The 21,683-nt window shown below is 39.8% G+C and overlaps 1 long non-coding RNA gene across 2 annotated transcripts in view; it reads left to right on the top strand.

The window, feature by feature from the left end:
- Positions 1-2,374: 2,374 nt before the first annotated feature.
- LOC137973224 (uncharacterized) overlaps positions 2,375-21,683 on the top strand; it is a 32,771-nt gene continuing 13,462 nt past the window's right edge. Inside the window, exons 1-4 of one of the 2 annotated variants that reach the window (XR_011117188.1) lie at positions 2,383-2,497; positions 12,371-12,575; positions 12,999-13,138; positions 13,342-13,409. This is a non-coding gene — a long non-coding RNA (uncharacterized lncRNA). Of the gene's footprint in view, positions 2,498-12,370; positions 12,576-12,998; positions 13,139-13,341; positions 13,410-21,683 lie in introns of both variants that reach the window. The other variant, XR_011117187.1, reaches the window with a different exon arrangement.

Below are 21,683 nucleotides of genomic sequence, written 5' to 3'. Positions count from 1 at the left end.
AAAGTCTTTGTGAAATAAAGAACAGCATTGTTAGTTAATAGCTGAATGTATAATTTATTGCATAACGTACAGGTTATGCACTTGTACCTCCGGAAATGTCATTTATTGCATAACCTGTACGTTATGCAATAAATTATTCATTGGCGAGACAGGTAGACGACTAGGTGACCGATTCCGCGAAAACCTTCGCGAAGTTGAGAAGAATGACAAAGATGCATCTAAGCCAGTCGCTCGTCATTTTAATCTCCCTAACCACTCCAACAAACACATGGCTATCTGCGGCCTTTCCCTACATCTAGGTACGACGGAAAGCCGCAAGAATCTGGAACAAAAATTCATCTTCCAAATCGGCACCCTTATCCTCACGGTATTAACGAACGCTTTTCATTTAACTAATATATTCCTATTTTTCACGTTGCCATGTTACCACCAATAGCGTAGCTCCTACTCTACTATAAAAACTACACGTAACCCATAATTCCTCGTTTCGCTCTGACGAAGGGCTAACGCTCGAAACGTCAGCTTTTAGAATCTCTGTACGGTGGCCAATTTACATTATCAACTCCGTTGACAAAACCCAATTCAGTAGCAGCCACATTCTCGTCACCAGAGCCTTGGATCGACCCAAGGGAAACTCTGTGGGAAACTCTAAGTAGGAGAACATGCGCCGTAGGGTTTTTATAGCCAAGAATTGGCTATTTGAACCTTACGGCGCCTGCTCACTCCTTGTGCTAACATGAATGCACCAATTAGAGACGCTTTTGACTGTTCTTCACGAAAACCAATGAGAACACACTTTGTTTCAGAGTTCCCCAGAGCTCTTCTCTCCCTCAGTCCAGAGAAGAGCTCTGGGGTCGAGATTGAAGCAGCCATGGACAGCTGATTCGGCCTTGTTGGGCCTCATCAGCTAACAATTGACCGGGTTAAATGGTTGTGTGCATTGTGTTGGCCACACCGGGTTAACGTTATGTCACCTTGCTTTTTATGTTTTCTTTGAAATTAACATAAACCATCTTGATAGCAATGCTTGCGCTATATACAACTGACATTTTCGAATTATTGTTATTACTAGTTGGGACTACTATAGTAATCTCGGATTATTGAAATGCTTTCGACAGTCGCTTTGGAGAAGAGTACGGATCGGAAAAACAATCTTATAGGACCTAGGTTTGAGGATACGAGCGTGTACTTCCTGACTGGTTTCAATAAGCGCCGACTTTACTATGTGACACGATTGAAGTGCCCTTCGCCAGTTGTGGTCAAAATAACTACTGAGGAAGCGATACAACGTAAATAGCCCCCTGAAAGGACATGTGGCTACTAGTAAAATACTAAGGCAGAAAGATTGAAGAAAATAAAAGGGAACTTAAGTAACATTGGTATCGATGCTGACATGTTGATAATTCCGAGTTCACTTCAACTTCTTTTTCACAGCAAGTTAAGGCGCGAATTTCTGTAGTCATAAGTTCAACTTTTTGTGTGAATTAAGTACAGTAATATAGACGAGAAAGTTTAATTAGAAATAGAACGCAAACTGCGGTGACAAACATGAGGCTAAACAAGCACATAACTGAAATAAATTCTTAGTGACTAGAGTTTTGAAGCCAACTGTGGACAATCTTCCTGTCGGTGTACGTTGGATCAGTGGCTTAGTATTTGAATTCAAAATCGTTGTATCTGCCATGTTTTATCACATTTTTTCCAGTATTACGTCAACATCCATTTACTATATATATATATACATATATATATATATATATATATATATATATATATATTATATATTTATGTATATATGTATATATATATATATATATATATGTACATAGAAGCAATTCAATGTAAACTCTCATTGTACCTGAAGAAGGCCGGACCACTAAAATCAAATCTACGTTGTATCGGTTCTTGCTTAAAATATTTAGTTTCTTAGTGACAGACGGTTACTTCGGAAGATGTATGTTGAGACATATAAATCGTCAAGTCAATTTTGACCAATTATTTTGTCCCAGGGTTGGGGAATATGAATTGTTTTTAATGAAAATGTCAAAAACGCCACCCACGCCACACCCCCACCTTCCCTCGGGCTTAACATTGATAGGTGCATACCGGTAATGCAAATACAGCACGGGTATACACAAATAAAAAAAGGACCTTAGCCCCGGGAGATTTGAATTGGGTGCAACTTTGAGTTAGCCGATGTGGTCTATTGTTTATTATCCCGCGAAACCTGGTTTGGGAATAGGCACTTTTCAGACGCTGATGGGGATAAACCTCATGTTAATATTAATGTTGGGTAATGGACTCTTGCTAAACTCTTGCTACCATTGAAGAAGAATGTAAGCGGAACTCTCCCCAGTTTCAGCTCGAGGATGACCAGACGCTCGCGAGTATGCGCGCCGCTTTTATTAGTAAATCGAGAATTATGGCGACTTCTTCTGCCTAAAAATCAAAGTGGAAGTGGAACATGCAGCTTTTAAAGGCAAGACTCCTAACACGAGTAAGTATTAAATTTGTCAGAGCTCTTTAAGAGGGAATATGAAATGATGTGTGCACGGTTCACAGACTGCAAAACGTGATCGATGTGCGATGAAATTGATCATGTATTTATCTTTGAAGCATTCTAAAGTACATTTTATACGTGAAGAAGACGACAGAAAAGAGTGCACCTAACCATTTATTGGCGAAATTAGTATTTGTATGAGGATAACTAAATCGCTAGCGTTTTTTAATCAGCGAAAGCTCTGAATTGTCGCCAAATAGTGAGACGGTTTAGCAAGCCAATTGAGCAAACGCCTTGCACTCTAGGTTGTGCTGCATTTTGCAACTGCAATCAATTTACAAGTCGGGACCTTCGAACGTGCCCAGTGATCATAGTTTTAATTGTCTGAACCAGCCAATTCAACACAGTACAGCAACTGGGCCATACCATTTAAAATCCACCCCCCCCCTGTTGATGAGATTGTGCGAATTTCACCCCTTAAGAAGTAGGAGATCAGAGTGCCGACACCCATCAGAAAATCTCCTCAACATGGGGGTGTGGATTTTAAATGGAATGGCCCTCTACAATTTTTTGTGAATTTCTTGTTGTCCTAACTGTTGCTTACAGTTCAAATCCTTGTGGGGATAAATAAATTAAATATTTTAAGCAAGAGCCGATACAATGTAGATTTGATTTCAGCGGTGTACTATATTTCGGCTGGCCAAACCTGCCTTCTTCAGGTACAATGAGAGTTTACATTGGTTTGCTTCTATGTACATATATATATATAGTAAATGGATGTTGATGTAATACGGGGAAAAATGTGATAAAACATGGCAGTTACAACGAATTTGAATTCAAATACTAAGAGTCACGGAAAAATAACGGAAATCACTCAAAATAAGAAACTGAAATCTAATACGTTTCTTCGCGGATATTAAGACCGTTGGGATCATGTGTCCTGCCTTTTAAAATTAAAAAAGCTTTTCTGGCCTTACGGATCGAGTCTCTGTTAGAAATTGTTTTCTTCATGGCAGAAACGTGAGATCACATGGTTTCAGGAAGTCACACTACTACTCCGCACTTGCTTGATTCACTGAGGAGACAAAGATCAATAGGTTGTGACAACAGACCATATTTGTATTCTCAGTATTGGACTGAAACTAGCTTGCAGTGTAGGCTAACGCAGGCGAATCTGTTCAAATGCAAATACTTTTCAACCCATTTGCCCCTAAAACAGCCTAAACCGGCCATACTTAGTATTTTACTCTGTCTAATGACAGACGATTTTACTCGTCAATGGGGAACCCCCAGGAGTCAATGGGTTAACCCATTCACCCCTGAACCGGCCATACTTGGTATTTTACTCTGTCTAACGCCAGACGATTTTACTCGGCAATGGGGAACCCCCAGGAGTCAATGGGTTAATCACTCACTGAAAAACTATCTCCCATTAATATATTCCCCTACAATCTTGGACAAATCTCTTGGGAAACATTCTAGCTTAAGTGTCATTTGACATAATGCTGTCACAAAATATATTAGTCCTTTCCCCCAACCCCATACCAATGTTGATGCAAAATACTGTGCAAGCCTTTGGCCGTTTTTTAAACCAATATTGGAAATGGGAGGAGGGGAGAAACTAGGAAGAATTTAATCTTTATCACACAGACTAATTAGAGCGTCACATTTTCCCGACGAGTTTTGTCCAAGATTGTAGTTCCAGTGCAATACTGAGAATGCGAATATGGTCTATTGCTGGCCATTTAAATATTTTTTAACAATTAATTAACCCTTTGATGTCCAAACCAGTCAAGTCAATGGGCAGTCAATGGGTTAATTAAGGGTTGGTCAGTAAGTACTTCATGTAAGACTAAGTATGTTGTCCCGACTTTACCAGTGTTACCATGTGTAAGGCTAAGTATGTTAGACGATTTTGATCCATAACTATGTGCAAGGCTACGTATGTATGTAACTTAGCTTGTCTTCTGTAACCCCGTAACTTCTATTAAACGATATTTAATCTCAAATCCAACCTTTGTCAGTTAGTATTCAATGTATGGTGGGGTCTTACATGGTGTTTTAGTGTTTCGTTTCGCTGTTTAGTAATGCCCCGTTAGTCGCAGCATTTTCTATCCATTTCCAACAGTATGTTAAGTGTAATTATTATATAAGCACCTGAGGTAAAGGTAATTTAAATGGTATTGAAATAAACCTGTCTTCATCTGGCACCGTATGGTGCTAATTGCATTTGTTTACTACTTTTACTTCAGCCTTACTTGATAATTTTCTGTTACTAATATGTACATAATAATTATTTTATTTAAATTAGAAAGAACTAGCATCACACATATGTGAAACGGGAAACCGAAAACTGGTTCTTATCAATAAAACATGAAATTGCCTTACTTAGTCTTGTCTCACGTCTTTGTGATGTTAATCGATAAGTGGAGCTAATGGAGTTATAATGTCAAAGACATTTTGTCCGTTTAGAATGGCAAGAGGCAACTTTCAGCCCAACATCTCCTGTTTCACATAAATGCGATTCTCTTTTCAAAGTTTTGGCTTACCTTTTTGGTGTCATGAAATTCAGTGGGAAATAGCACTCCAAAAGGGGCAGGGGCGTGCTAACTCCCTGAGGACCATGTTGAGGCCCCTTTGTACCCCATATACAAAATTCAGGCACTTCTGTGTGGCGTGTGTGTCCCATTAGGCTGGGCATTTCTTGCAGTTCCCACTGCTGGGTGTGCTTCCTTTACTACATTCCTGTTTAAGGTCTTCCAGGAGAGAGGAGCTCCCTATGCCGATGGGTAGGACCATGCCAAGTTGTGTTATTGATAACAGATGTAATGACCCCCTCCTTGCCAACACACAAAAGTTCTTTATTCCAAAGACTCATCTCACATCTCTCTCTTTCCTCGCAGACCAAGACTTGTCCCCAAAAATGAATTGCATCAGATGACAATCTTGATGATTCTCTTTTCCAGATTGATGCTGAAGGCATTTGTCAATAATTCTTTTTTTCTTATAAAATGCATCCTTCATCCAGCTTATTCTCAATCTAGTTTATTCTCATAGTATTCATCTTGCAATTGTGTGATTAAATTCCGGTATAGTTTTTGTTTTCTATCTTGATTTCATTGTTTGCCTTCAAGGAAGATTAGAAATTCCTCACCAGGCTTTACACTGACTCGCCCACCTCGTAGCACTCACTTCTTCCATTTGTCTGCACAGTTTATTGTTCCCATGCATTCCTCTACCAGGTACCATGTTTACATTGTTCCATTTCGCCTCTCTTCCTTTTTGGCTATCATCTGTAGTTGTCACATTGCTTCTATATGCATGTGAAACATGGACAACTTACAGCAGACATGTGAAGCACCTTAACCATTTCCACCTAACCTGTTTTGAAAAATCATGAAAATCAGATGGCAAGACACACTACCAGATACTGAGGTTCTGGAGAAAGGTAATAGGACTGGCATGGAACAGGTGATCATAACAGCACAACTCAGACGGGCAGGTCATGTATTAATGTCGGAAGGAAAGAATTCCCAAAGTCATATTGTACTCAGAACTGAAGGGAGGTCACACAGAAATCGTGGATGCCAAAACAAAAGGTATAAGGGCCGATTGAAACAAAACCTCAAGAAATGTGATATTGACAAAGAAACTTGGGAGGAACTAGCCAGAGAAAGAGTTATGTGGAGGGCTCTGATAAACAAAAGTAACCTCTACTTTGAAGCCAATAGAATAACCAAAGCTAAACAGAAAAGGGACGATCATAAGGAGAGACAACTGAACCCAGCTCATCAAGACTCTTCTAACATGTGATGTCAGAGCTCCTATAGGACTCAATAGCCAAATGAGGGTTCTCAACAAGTGATGTTCCCAACCTGTCTTCAATGATCGGCTCTGATGGACAAAATAAGAAGAACCCAAGGCTTCGTAGGCTTGTTGCTTACCTCGTATCCAATATTCTCTTCCCCACTTTTCCAAAGTGCAATTTTGAGCTAACTGCGTCCGTTCTGTGATGAGTTTTGACTTGCATTCATTTGAAGATATTGATCCAAATCTTCTGCAAAGGTCTTCCTTGTATTTTACCTCTTGGTTTTCCTACTACTTTCAAACTTAGCTTAACCTTCATCATTACCAGATTGCAATCAGAATTGGAATCAGCCCATTAAATTGTGCTCAAACCAGGTGTTAGCTGTCATAATTTTCCTGCATTATTTTACAGAACTGTATTAGGAAGTCTGACCTATCATTACTGCCGCCAAGGCTAAAACAGCCTGCTATTAAACCATGATTACTTCCTTCACCAACAACTGCACGGAAATCCCCCAGTCCTATTACGTAATCGTTCCCTTGTCCATGTTTAAATAGTTGATCAATGTTATCATGCATTTCCTCTACTCCGCCATACACTCAGGGTCTTTAAACAACTCAGGAGAAAGTGCTGTCTTTGTAATGACATCTGCAAATAATTAGACTTTCAAGTCTTGTGCGATAAGGACAATAAACCATAGATCCTGTCTCACAACCCTTTAATGTTCATAATCCTGTGGGACGTAAAAGAAGCCACACACATGTCACAAAGAGTAGGGTATGTTTATCCCATTGTTGTGGTCAGGCCTCATTTCGTTTATTCATGGGTTGGGTGAGATCACTAATGAACAGATAGCGGCTGCCAGCGGATGCTGTACATGTATACGCTGGTGTCTGTTGTTAGCCACCAGTTGATTACTTGTAAAAAGCGCATGTGAATAGGAAATGTGCTATATGAATTCATTACTATGACCATTACCATCAGGAGTCCATTATAAGGTTCTCCTCTCTCAACACACTTTCCTGCCTGGTTGTCCAGGAGCAGGGCAACAGCACTTTCTCTCCTTGTAACCCCAGAGTAAATTAAACGCACTTCATCGCTAATGAAGTCTCCTTTTTTGTTTTGAAATGCACTGGGGATCTGCCTCTCCAGTCTTCCCATTTTGTACTTCTGTTGCCTTGACATTGTTCTTACATTCCATACACCATTTCAAATCATCAAAGAGGAGGATGTGGCAGCTTACCACAGAAAGATCCTGGTAACGTCATCAGATCTGATACTCTCCAATGTAGCCATGACAATATGGTCATACTACAAATATATAAGCAAACTATGGTTTGCCATTGCCTTCATCAACCACAGTGGCTCTCTAACCAGGGCGAGTGGATCCCAGGATACACGCCAGCATCTGGCTGGACAGTGTCTACGCAGTTGGCTATGGAAGGCCCATCCACCAATGCAACTTTTGTTTTATTCTCCTCTTCATGCCTTCTGGCGAGCCAGTGTCTGTGCTAAGACTAAAGGGTACTCCAGCTTTCCTTAGGTAAGCTCCGAGGTTAGTGGAGGGATGGAAGTGCCTAACATCTCCATTCTAGGCCAGCTGTCCAAGCAAGGTCTAGCCACTGACCTTTTAAGGTTTGTTAAGTATCCTCTCTTCCCATTAGTTACATGTAGTTGATTAGCCTGTTGTGAGAATTTCCAGGGAAGCGATTAGCCTACACTAATAAACCCTACATGAAACCACAGCTGCAGAGAGATGGGTACTTTCAAATAGAATATAAATTATTCTTCTTAGAAAATGATGAAATGGAAGCTTAATCAAGTTGCACTCTGGTTTGGCCATGGGTTGGGTTGTCAACCTCAAGACGTTGTGTGAGGGCAAAGGCAATCTTCTGGTCAATTACCAACATGATCCAAGGCAGCAGTGCTTAGTTGACAAAAGGAATATTGTCAGCAACTGAAAGTTGTTGTAATTTGCACAAGAAATGGGTTGGGTAGATTTCACCTACATCTTCTTGGGCTAACTAAAACATGGTACAATGTACATGTAGAAGCAATTTGGGAAATTGCAAACTGAACAAGAACACACACTTTAGTGCAGTTGCATGGTGGAGATAAAAGTACATGGTTGTTTCCTTGTGGGGTCAAGATGTCCTTAGGAACCTCATCACCATCAACCAAAGGGCAATACCTTACAATATTTCACAGTAAATGGGAAAGAGAAACAGTCAGCTATTGTGAATTGAAAATGGCAAAAGTTGGTAAAATGCCATTCAAAAGCAAGTCCTATTTACAACAGGGTGGTAAATGCGAGACTCCTTATTTTGCTCAGGCACGCATAATGACTTTCTGTTTGCAATTATCTTTGGTCGTTCTAAAAAAATTGAGAACGTTGACCTGGCGTGGCATCTGTGGGAATCACGAAAAGAAATGTTAGTGTGGCATAACTTCCTTGTAAAGAAATGGTTTTCAAGGCAATGACAGACCTTTTTGCCCAGAAACTCTTGGAGTCGTGCTCAATCATAACCTTTTAACAACGCTCTTCAGTATGTGCTTTAGCTAGTGCAGAAAGCCAACTATCTTGTTCCATGAAGATCATGCATACATGTACTGAGTAACCCTTTGTAAGAGCAAATGAGGGGATTGTGAAGAGATTTTATATTGCACGGTGGAGAAATGGTACCTGTGCAAGCCAAAATAATTAACTGAGTTCAAGTCATTGATTGATTCTGTGTGGATAGAGGCTGTTAGAATGACCTTCCAATCAACCCCACAAGGAAAATCCTGTTTGAGATGATTGACTCAAGCTCAGACTCCAACTAGACATTGCTCAAGATGGAGGAACCTCAAAACAGAGTTTAATAGTCTAATAGAGTACCAGCAACAGGTGCAAAGATATTGTTGTCATAAAATGCTGCTTAGCCCTGAGAACAGAAAAGTTTATCGGAGTGGAGCTGTTGCATCTCTTGTGATTGCAAAGATGATATCAAGGTTAGAGGAAAACTAGAGGTCATATTGCTGCAGAATTGAGACACCATTTTGCTCCTGCCAAGTAAACAAGTTTTAAAAGTTAGCTATGTTTTATTTGTATCTGTTCAGAATATCGTGAAATTAATTTGAAGGCATTTGCAACAAGTAATAATGGGTTTGAATCCCAAGTATTGGTTAAATATTCTCTTTTTTAATGTTTATAAAGTAGATATAAAACTTTAAAAGGGCTTGCTTAATAATGATCCACCATGCTTTGTCTGTAAGCCCTCATTTCCAAATTTCAGTTCTCCTTAGGGACACAATGACAAGATGTTCCCAGCCTCGGTCTCTGATATGAGAGGATCTTGGGCAGCGTGCTCTAACTTTTGTAAGGTTATACTTAAAAAACAGTCAGTCAATTTTCAAAGTCTCTTTTTCACTTCTTTAAAGCTCACAGAATTAATTATTTAACTCTTTAGCATAGTGTTCTCTATGGGAAAAAAAAGTGGAAAATCAAAAGGCAGTCATTATACTTACACACCATCTAGTGCTTGATAAAGTTCTTCCTCTTTCGGCTGGGGTTACTGCAGTGTTTGCAAGTACACATTTGTATGGAACTGAAACCTTAAAGTAAATAATGAGGTTAATTTTTATAAACAACACCCTGTTTGTAATGACTCACCTTCTCTTTCGAAATCATCTTTATAGCATCTGGTCATGTGTGGTTGCTGATTATTCTAAATACGAAATTTGCTGAAACAGAATCACAGTCAGTTTTACATGTCACTTCACATGAGCAAAGTGACTTTTAAAAAAAAGCAGACTGACAAGAGTTTTTCTTTGTTTTATTGATTTTCATTCATTGTAGTTACAAGGTTTTATAAGCTAATTCAGTTGCCGTTTGTTTGATACCCTGAAAAGAAAAAGCACCTGTTGAAGGAAAACAGTGTTAGTACCTGTGGAGGCAATTAATCTTGGTTAGAAAATGAGGAGACTGACAGATGGTTTTTGTTTCTTTTATTTGTGATAAGTCAGCAGAACATATTACAGTCTTTTGTTTTATACATTACTGTCATACCCTGAAAAGTAAAAGCACCTGTCGGCACAAAGTTGTGTTAGAACCTGTGGAGGCAATGAATTGTTGTTAGCGAAAAGTTCTTTATTTATGCAGTACTGCAGTAGCTCTTTGTGTTAATCATCTTTAAATGACCAGCTTGACAACAGGTTTAGTGTTAAAAGTTTTATTTCTTTCTTTTAATAGTTACAAAGCAACCTTGACATTACTTATTAAGTAGTCCACTGCATCTGAAGGTGTTGATGGTGGGGTGCGCACCTATGCTGCAAAAATTTGGGTGCCTGGCAAAACCAAGAATATTTTCAGGGCTTTCCAGGCCATTGTCATTGTCATAGTGAATGGCGAGTTCTTCATGTAGCCATGGCGGAATAGCAGTAAAACGATTGAAGTGTTGACGATGAATCGAATAGTGAATCCTGTAGTTAAGAGCAGCGAAAAATCGAATGAAGTGCGCATTCGGAATCGGCAGAAAAATACAAGAGTTCCACATACCTCATGCCAGGTTGTAGTGTGTTGCCTCAGACCCATTGACATGATACAACTTTTGTTGCCAAGGGGTAGTGCAGTGTGGTGCACTGCTAATCCCCTAGGCCTGGCCTATCGCAGGTTAGAATCCTGGTCTAGATCTGTTTCAATTCCTGAAACAGATTTTGACAAAAGTTGTGCCATGAAAATTGGCCTTACCTTGTATGGGTTGCTGTTACGTTCCAGTCTCCATTTCAGCCTCCTTGATGTTTTTTTTTGCCAGGACTTCACTTACCCAAAAATGGGAACCAACCAGCCAGTTATTAAGTATTGACAGCTGTCTCAACACACATTTAAAAATCCCCGTCAATGACAAACCCATTTTTGATTTAAAAGAATTTAACTTTTGCCAGAACAAAAACGCAAAGGGGTTTCATCTGCCTCTTGCAAGTTGAAGCAGCTGTGTATTTTTAAAATTAAGTGCAAGTTATAATAGCTATTCTGTCAATATCAATAGGTATTAAAACTATTTGGGTTAATAAAAAGTGATGTCCTTTTATCCTTGGCTCTGTTTTGAGCAGTCTTTGCCTCATTGGCAGCTACTCTAACTACTTAACATGACTCATTTCAAAAGTAGTCTTTTGGTTATTGACGTCTTCAGCTGGCTGGTTCCAGTGCAATTCCACAAGGTGCCCTTAAGAACCATTGATTGTACTTGGGCTGGGACTGTTGCTGATCAGTGTCACTGGATTCTTGCAATTTGCAGATGTTTAATGTGAATGCTACTAGTCCTACTGCCTGCCATATGCAATGCAGGGCTTTTTGACAGGAGGTTCCTTCCACAAGGTAAAACTAACAAGGAGACAATAGTTATTGTCAATGTCTCAGTGTTACCACCACCATAGTGGAAAAAATCCTCCCATCTCACTCTCTTGGAGTGCTAACTATAACTGACTGCCTTTCCTCTTGGTCTTCAGGTCAGTTGCATCCTTCTTAGTCAGTTATGCTTAACATAATATTAAAAAAAGCTTGGACTAGGGTGTGTGGATTGTCCCGTGAATTCCCTTGGGTAGCCTGTAAATGAGGTGTCTCCTCTTAATTAAGCAATTTAAGAAAGAGAAGGAACACAGCTTCATCACAGCTTACCCTAGTGAGTACTTAGTTGACACCTATGGTTTACCTAACCTATCCCCGCAAGGCTGAGGTAAGCAGTTACCACATTGCCATTGTAAATTAACTTTTGTTTGGTCAAACTGAATTTTCCCAGTCTAAAGTGTAGTTTTTAAAGAGGGTCATTTGGAAAAAATTTTTTTTAAGGCAAGAGGTAAAGCCACAACAGACATTGCGAGCCTAACCTAATTGTGTTAAGTTTTACTACAGAGACCACTCAACTTGAAGGAAGTTCCCAAATGAGATCTCCCCACAAAATTGGAATGGCCTGTTATCTTAATTGTTGTAAGTGTCTGGTTGAACCTTACGAGATTAAACCTTCACTTGACTCAGCACTGGCTCTGGCAAGTGAAGTGTATCATGTGAAAAAATTCAATTTCAGTGCATGCAACTAAGCGGGAGAACTTGTGGAAGATGAAGTCTTCGTTTGTAGAAAAAATGTCATGAACTCCATTGGTAGATGACCATCCAAATGACATCAAAGCAAAGTCTCTGGAAAGAGTTACTAGAAAGGAAAGCTTCTAGAAGATGAAGTCTTCATTGGTAGAGAAACCTTTCAGGAACTCCAATTGTAGATGACCAACAAGGTGAGCTCAGATGAAAGTGTCGAAAGACAAAGTGCTGTCCTTTAAGCCGAAACAAAGACGAAGAAAGCCGAAAAGAATATTCAACGATACTGAAGAAGCCGATCAAATTCCAGTTGTGAACCGAAATACCTGCAAAGAAACCCAAACCTAATGGGAGCCTAAGGGGAGGAGCCATCCCGTACCATGGGTCTCATTAACTAATCTAGCTACATTAATTAAGCCGAATGAAGAAGCCAATTGACTTCTGACCGAATGCATGTGTGTGCAAAGTATGCTTTGCAAGATTCAACCAGAGCTCGATTATTTTAACCCCTCACACCCCAACCCACACAAAAGTCGACTTACTGCAGTGATGCATCTTTCATCACAGTGCTGCAAATGACTCGCCTTGGCTGATCAGAAGCAATACGCTGTGTTTTACAGGATACCAAGCCGAGGGTACCATAAAGTGGATTGGCAGCCTGCAACAGTGGTGGAATCTGTTCTGAGTGGAAACTTAAATCGTTCTGTCTGAGGATGTCCACTGGGCTGTCCATCAGTTGAGTTCCTGGTAGGAAGCAAAGGTAATAACAGAGTTTGATCCTGATTAAGACTAGATGAGATGAGATGAGATTGATATTTTCACATAGGGAATGAAAGAAGGAATTTTACAATAACTTGAGGTACAAATGAAGCTTTGTCTTGAATCCTAACTTTGTGAATCTTTAAAAGATTCTTCAAAGCAGAGTAGTGTGAAACCATGTCTGACAGCTTTGTCTTTTTTTAGCAAGCAAGTGCAGCATTTATCACAAGAGCTCAGCCGTTTTGTGGATAATGATCAAACTGAGCAACCAGGTAAACGTGATTTAAATGATATTGAAATAAATTTGTCTTCATCTGGCACCATATGGTGCTAAGTGCATTTGTTTACTACTTTTACTTCAGCCTTACTTGATAGTTTTCTGGTACTAATATGTACATAATAATTATTCAATTTAAATTAGAAAGAACTAGCATCACACATATGTGAAACGGGAAACAGAAAATTGATTCTTATCAATAAAGCATGAAATTGCCTTACTTAGTCTTCTCACGTTTTTGAGATGTTAATCGATAAGTGGAGCTAATGGAGTTATAATGTCAAAGACATTCTGTCCATTTAGAACGGCAAGAGGCAATTTTCAGCTTAACATCTCCTGTTTCACATAAATGCGATTCTCTTTTCAAAGTTTAGGCTTACCTTTTTGGTGTCATGAAATTCAGTGGGAAATAGCACTCCAAAAGGGGCAGGGGCGTGCTAACTCCCTGAGGACCATGTTGAGGTCCCTTTGTACCCCATATACAAAATTCAGGCACTTCTGTGTGGCGTGTGTGTTCTCTCCCATTAGACTGGGCATTTCTTGCAGTTCCCACTGCTGGGTGTGCTTCCTTTACTACATTCCTGTTTAAGGTCTTCCAGGAGAGAGGAACTCCCTATGCCGATGGGTAGGACCATGCTAAGTAGTGTTATTGATAATAGATGTGATGACCCCCTCCTCGCCAACAGGTGAAAGTTCTTTATTCCAAAGACTCATCTCACATCTCTCTCTTTTTTCGTGGACCATGACTTGTCCCCAAAAATGAAGTGCATCAGATGACAATCTTGATGATTCTCTTTTCCAGATTGATGCTGAAGGCATTTGTCAGTAATTTTTTTATCTTTTAAAGTGCATCCTTCATCCAGCTTATTCTCAATCTAGTTCATTCTCACAGTACTCATCTTGCAATTGTGTGATTAAATTCTGATATAGTTTTGGTTTGTAGCTTGATTTCATTGTTTGCCTTCAAGGAAGATTAGAAATTGCTCACCAGGCTTTACACTGACTCGCCCACCTTTTAGCACTCACTTCTTCCATTTGTCTGCAAAGTTCATTGTTCCCATGCATTCCTCTACCAGGTACCATGTTTACATTGTTCCATTTCTCCTCTCTTCCTTTTTGGCTATCATCTGTAGTTGTCACATTGCTTCCATATGCATGTGAAACATGGACAACTTACAGCCGACATGTGAAGCACCTTAACCATTTCCAACTAACCTGTTTTGAAAAATCATGAAAATCAGATGGGAAGACACACTACCAAATGCTGTGGTTCTGGAGAAAGGTAACAGGACTGGCATGGAACAGGTGATCATAACAGCACAACTCAGACAGGCAGGTCATGTATTAATGTCAGACGAAAAGAATTCCCAAAGTCATATTGTACTCAAAACTGAAGGGAGGTCACACAGTAATTGTGGATGCCAAAAGAAAAAGTACAAGGGCCGATTGAAACAAAACCTCAAGAAATGTGATATTGACTAAGAAACTTGGGAGGACCTAGCCAGAGAAAGAGTTATGTGGAGGGCTCTGATAAACAAAAGTAGCTAATAGGATTACCAAAACTAAACAGAAAAGAGATGATCATGAGGAGTGACAACTGAACCCAGCTCGTCAAGACTCTTGATATGAATTTCTAACATGTGATGTCAGAGCTCCTATAGGAGGACTCGATAGCGAAATGAGGGTTCTCAACAAGTGATGTACCCAACCTGTCTTCATCGGCAATGATGGACAAAATAAGAAGAACCCAAGGCTTCGTAGGCTTGTTGCTTACTTCGTATCCAATATTCTCTTCCCCACTTTTCCAAAGTGCAATTTTGAGCTAACTCCATCTGTTCTGTGATGAGTTTTTACTTGTATTCATTTGAAGATATTGATCCATGTCTTCTGCAAAGATCTTCTTTCTATTTTACCTCTTGGTTTTCCTACTACCACATATTCTTTTCAAATTTAGCTTAACCATCATCATGACCAGATTGTGATCAGAATTGGAATCGGCCCATTAAATTGTGCTCAAACCAGGTGTTAGCTGTCATATTGTTCCTGCATTATTTTACAGCACTCGATTAGGAAGTCTCACCTATCATTACTGCCACCAAGGCTAAAAAACAGCCTGCTATTAAACCATTGCTTCCTTCACGTAGTCCTATTATGTAGTCGTTCCCTTGTCCATGTTTAAATATTTGATCAATGTTATCATGCATTTCCTCTAGTCCGCCACACACTAAGGGTCTTTAAACAACTCAGGAGAAAGTGCTGTCTTTGTAATGACATCTGCAAAGAGTTAGACTTTCAAGTCTTCTGAGATAAGGACCATAAACCGTAGATCCTGTCTCACAACCCTGTAATGTTCATAATCCTGTGGGACGTAAAAGAAGCCACACATATGTCACAAAGAGTATGGTATGTAGATCCCAGTGTTGTGGTCAGGCCTCATTTCATTCATTCATGGGTTGGGTGAGATCACTAATGAATGAATGGCGGCTGCCAGCGGCGCGTGTACATGTATATGCTGATGTGCAACGGTTGATTACTTGTAAAAAGCGCATGTGAATAGGAAATGTGCTATATAAATTCATTACTATGACCATTACCATCAGGAGTCCATTATAAGGTTCTCCTCTCTCAACACACTTTCCTGCCTGGTTGTCCAGGAGCAGGGCAACAGCACTCTCTCTCCTTGTAACCCCAGAGTAAAGTAAATTAAACCCACCTCATCGCTAATAAAGTCTCCTTTTTTGTTTTGAAACACACTGCGGTAAGACCTGGGATCTGCCTCTCCAGTCTTCCCATTTTGTACTTCTATTGCCTTGACATTGTTCTTACATTCCATACACCATTTCAAATCATCAAAGAGGAGGATTTCACATGATCATCTCCTGCTCGACGTGGCATCTTACCAAAGAAAGATCCTGGTAACGTCATCAGGTCCGATACTCTCCAATGTAGCCATTACAATATGGTCATACTACAAATCTGTATGCAAACTATGGTTTGCCGTTGCCTTCATGAACCACAGTGGTTCTCTAACCAGGGTGAGTGGATCCCAGGATACACGCCAGCATCTGGCTGCACAGTGTATACTCAGTTGGCCATGGAAGGCCCATCCACCAATGCAACTGTCCTTTATTCCACTCCCCATGCCTTGTGGCAAGCCAGTGTCTATGGTAAGACTAACGGGTACTCCAGCTTTCCTTAGGTAAGCTCCGAGGTTAGTGGAGGGATTGAAGTGCCTAACATCTCCATCTAGGCTGGCTCTCCGAGCAAGGTCTAGCCACTGACCTTTTAAGGTTTGTTAAGTATCCTCTCTTCCCATTAGTTAGTTGATTAGCCTCTTGTGAGAATTTCCAGGGAAGTGATTAGCCTACACTAATAAACCCTACATGAAACCACAGCTGCAGAGAGATGGGTACTCTCAAATAGAATATAAATTTTCCTCTTAGCAGATCATGAAATGGAAGCTTAATCAAGTTGCACTCTGGTTTGGCTGTGGGTTGGGTTGTCAAGCTCAAGACGTTGTGTGAGGGCAAAGGCAATCTTCTAGTCAATTACCAACATGATCACAACTGTTGTTGTAATTTGCACAAGAAATGGGTTGGGTAGATTTCACGTACATCTTCTTGGGCTAACTAAAACATGGTACATGTAGAAGCAATTTGCAAAAGTGCAAACTGAACAAGAGCACACACTTTAGTGCAGTTGCATGATGGAGATAAAAGTACATGGTTGTTTCCTTGTGGGGTCAAGATGTCGTTAGGAACCTCATCACCATCAACCAAAGGGCAATACCTTACAATATTTCACAGTAAATGGGAAAGAGAAACAGTCAGCTATTGTGAGTTGTCAAAAGAAAATGGCAAAAGTTGGTAAAATGCAATTGAAAAGCAAGTCTTATTTACAACAGGGTGGTAAATGCAAGACTCCTTATTTTTCTCAGGCACGTATAATGACTTTGTGTTTGCAATTATCTTTGGTCATTGTAAAAAAATTGAGAACGTAGACCTGGATTGGCATCTGTGGGAATCACGAAAAGAAGTGTTATTGTGGCATAACTTCCTTGTAAAGAAATGGAATGGTTTTCAAGGCAATGAAAGACCTTTTTGCCCAGAAACTCTTGGCGTAGTACTCATGAACTTTTAACAATGCTTTTCAGTATTTGCTTGAGTGAGTGCAGAAAGCCAAGTCAACTATCTTGTTCCATCCAGATCATGCATACATGTACTGAGCAACCCTTTGTAAGGGCAAATGGGGATTGTGAAGAGATTTTATATTGCACAGTGGAGCAATGGTACCGGTGCAAGCCAAAATAATTAACTGAGTTCAAGTCATTGATTGATTCTGTGGGGATAGAGGCTGTTAGAATGACCTTCCAGTCTACCCAATCAACCCCACAAGGAAAATCCTGTTTGAGATGATTGACTCAAGCTCAGACTCCAACTAGACATTGCACAAGATGTGGAGGAACCTCAAAACAGAGTTTCAATCTCAAAATATTGTGTGCAATCTACCAGGGGAATCTTCATATTGTGAGCAACAATAAGGAAGTCTAACATGAGTACCAGCAACAGGTGCAAAGATATTGTTGTCATAAAATGCTGCTTAGCCCTGAGAACAGAAAAGTTCATCGGAGTGGAGCTGTTGCATCTCTTGTGATTGCAAAGATGATGTCAAGGTTAGAGGAAAACTAGAGGTCGTATTGCTGCAGAATTGAGACACCATTTTGCTCCTGCCAAGTAAACAAGTTTTAAAAGTTAGCTATGTTTTATTTGTATCTGTTCAGAATATCGTGAAATTAACTTGAAGGCATTTGCAACAAGTAATAATGGGTTTGAATCCCAAGTATTGGTTAAATATTCTCTTTTTTAATGTTTATAAAGTAGATATAAAACTTTAAAAGGGCTTGCTTAATAATGATCCACCATGCTTTGTCTGTAAGCCCTCATTTCCAAATTTCAGTTCTCCTTAGGGACGCACAATGACAAGATGTTCCCAGCCTTGGTCTCTGATGTGAGAGGATCCTGGGCAGCATGCACTAACTTTTGTAAGGTTATACTTAAAAAACAGTCAGTCAATTTTCAAAGTCTCTTTTTCACTTCTTTAAAGCTCACAGAATTAATTATTTAACTCTTTAGCATAGTGTTCTCTATGGAAAAAAAAAGTGGAAAATCAAAAGGCAGCATTATACTCACACACCATCTAGTGCTTGATAAAGTTCTTCCTCTTTCGGCTGCGGTTACTATAGTGTTTTGCAAGTACACATTCGTATGGAACTGAAGCCTTAAAGTAAATAACGAGGTTAATTTTTATAAACAACACCCTGTTTGTAATGACTCACTTTCTCGTTCGAAATCATCTTTATAGCATCTGGTCATGTGTGGTTGCTGATTATTCTAAATACGAAATTTGCTGAAACAGAATCACAGTTAGTTTTACATGGCACTTCACATCAGCAAAGTGACTTTAAAAAAAAGAAGACTGACAAGAGTTTTTCTTTGTTTTATTGATTTTCATTCATTGTAGTTACAAGGTTTTATAAGCTAATTCAGTTGCCTTTCGTTTGATACCCTGAAAAGAAAAAGCACCTGTTGAAGGAAAACGGTGTTAGTACCTGTGGAGGCAATTAATCTTGGTTAGAAAATGAGGAGACTGACAGATGGTTTTTGTTTCTTTTATTTGTGATAAGTCAGCAGAACATATTACAGTCTTTTGTTTTATACATTACTGTCATACCCTGAAAAGTAAAAGCACCTGTCGGCACAAAGTTGTGTTAGAACCTGTGGAGGCAATGAATTGTTGTTAGCAAAAAGTTCTTTATTTATGCAGTACTGCAGTAGCTCTTTGTGTTAATCATCTTTAAATGACCAGCTTGACAACAGGTTTAGTGTTAAAAGTTTTATTTCTTTCTTTTAATAGTTACAAAGCAACCTTGACATTACTTATTAAGTAGTCCACTGCATCTGAAGGTGTTGATGATGGGGTGCGCACCTATGCTGCAAAAATTTGGGTGCCTGGCAAAACCAAGAATATTTTCAGGGCTTTCCAGGCCATTGTCATTGTCATAGTGAATGGCAAGTTCTTCATGTAGCCATGGCGGAATAGCAGTAAAATGATCCAAGTGTTGACGATGAATCGAATAGTGAATCCTGTAGTTAAGAGCAACGAAAAATCGAATGAAGTGCGCATTCGGAATCGGCAGAAAAATACAAGAGTTCCACATACCTCATGCCAGGTTGTAGTGTGTTGCCTCAGACCCATTGACATGATACAACTTTTGTTGCCAAGGGGTAGTGCAGTGTGGTGCACTGCTAATCCCCTAGGCCTGGCCTATCGCAGGTTAGAATCCTGGTCTAGATCTGTTTCAATTCCTGAAACAGATTTTGACAAAAGTTGTGCCATGAAAATTGGCCTTACCTTGTATGGGTTGCTGTTACGTGCCAGTCTACATTTCAGCCTCCTTGATGTTTTTTTTTGCCAGGACTTCACTTACCCAAAAATGGGAACCAACCAGCCAGTTATTAAGTATTGACAGCTGTCTCAACATACATTTAAAAATCCCCGTCAATGATAAACGCATTTTTGAAGCGAAAGAATTTAACTTTTGGCAGAACAAAAACGCAAAGGTTTTTAATCTGCCTCTTGCAAGTTGAAGCAGCTGTGTATTTTTAAAATGAAGTGCAAGTTGTAATAGCTATTCTGTCAGTATCAATAGGTATTAAAACTATTTGGGTTAATTTAAAGTGATGTCCTTTTATCCTCGGCTCTGTTTTGAGCAGTCTTCACCTCATTGGCAGTTACTCTAACTACTTAACGCGACTCATTTCAAAAGTAGTAGTTTGGTTATTGACGTCTTCAGCTGGCTGGTTCCAGTGCAATTCCACAGGTGTCCTTAAGAACCATTGATTGTACTTGGGCTGGGACTGTTGCTGATCAGTGTCACTGGATTCTTGCAATTTGCAGATGTTTAATGTGAATGCTACTAGTCCTACTGCCTGCCATATGCAATGCAGGGCTTTTTGACAGGAGGTTCCTTGCACAAGGTAAAACTAACAAGGAGACAATAGTTATTGTCAATGTCTCCGTGTTACCACCACCATAGTGGAAAAAATCCTCCCATCTCACTCTCTTGGAGTGCTAACTATAACTGACTGCCTTTCCTCTTGGTCTTCAGGTCAGATGCATCCTTCTTAGTCAGTTATGCTTAACATAATATTATAAAAAACTTGGACTAGGATGTGTGGATTGTCCCATGGATTCCCTTGGGTAGCCTGTAAATGAGGTGTCTCCTCTTAATTAAGCAATTTAAGAAAGAGAAGAAACACAGCCTCATCACAGCTTACCCTAGTGAGTACTTAGTCGACACCTATGGTTTACCTAACCTATCCCCGCAAGGCTGAGGTAAGCAGTTACCACATTGCCATTGTAAATTAACTTTTGTTTGGTCAAACTGAATTTTCCCAGTCTAAAGTGTAGTTTTTAAAGAGGATCTTTTGGAAAAATTCATTTTTAAAGGCAAGAGGTAAAGCCACAACAGACATTGCGAGAGCCTAACCTAATTGTGTTAAGTTTTACTACAGAGACCACTCAACTTGAAGGAAGTTCCCAAATGAGGTCTCCCCACAAAATTGGAATGGCCTGTTATCTTAATTATTGTAAGTGTCTGGTTGAACCTTACGAGATTAAACCTTCACTTGACTCAGCACTGGCTCTGGCAAGTGAAGTGTATCATGTGAAAAAATTCAATTTCAGTGCATGCAACTAAGCGGGAGAACTTGTGGAAGATGAAGTCTTCGTTTGTAGAAAAAATGTCATGAACTCCATTGGTAGATGACCATCCAAATGACATCAAAGCAAAGTCTCTGGAAAGAGTAACTAGAAAGGAAAGCTTCTAGAAGATGAAGTCTTCATTGGTAGAGAAACCTTTCAGGAACTCCAATTGTAGATGACCAACAAGGTGAGCTCAGATGAAAGTGTCGAAAGACAAAGTGCTGTCCTTTAAGCCGAAACAAAGACGAAGAAAGCCGAAAAGAATATTCAACGATACTGAAGAAGCTGATCAAATTCCAGTTGTGAACCGAAATACCTGCAAAGAAACCCAAACCTAATGGGAGCCTAAGGGGAGGAGCCATCCCGTACCATGGGTCTCATTAACTAATCTAGCTACATTAATTAAGCCGAATGAAGAAGCCAATTGACTTCTGACCGAATGCATGTGTGTGCAAAGTATGCTTTGCAAGATTCAACCAGAGCTCGATTATTTTAACCCCCCACA

This window comes from Montipora foliosa, chromosome 10 (assembly GCF_036669935.1).
Source record: "Montipora foliosa isolate CH-2021 chromosome 10, ASM3666993v2, whole genome shotgun sequence".
Classification (NCBI taxonomy): domain Eukaryota; kingdom Metazoa; phylum Cnidaria; class Anthozoa; order Scleractinia; family Acroporidae; genus Montipora; species Montipora foliosa.
The sequence above is the reverse complement of the archived record's forward strand: the minus strand, read 5'-3'. Positions and strand labels throughout refer to the sequence as shown.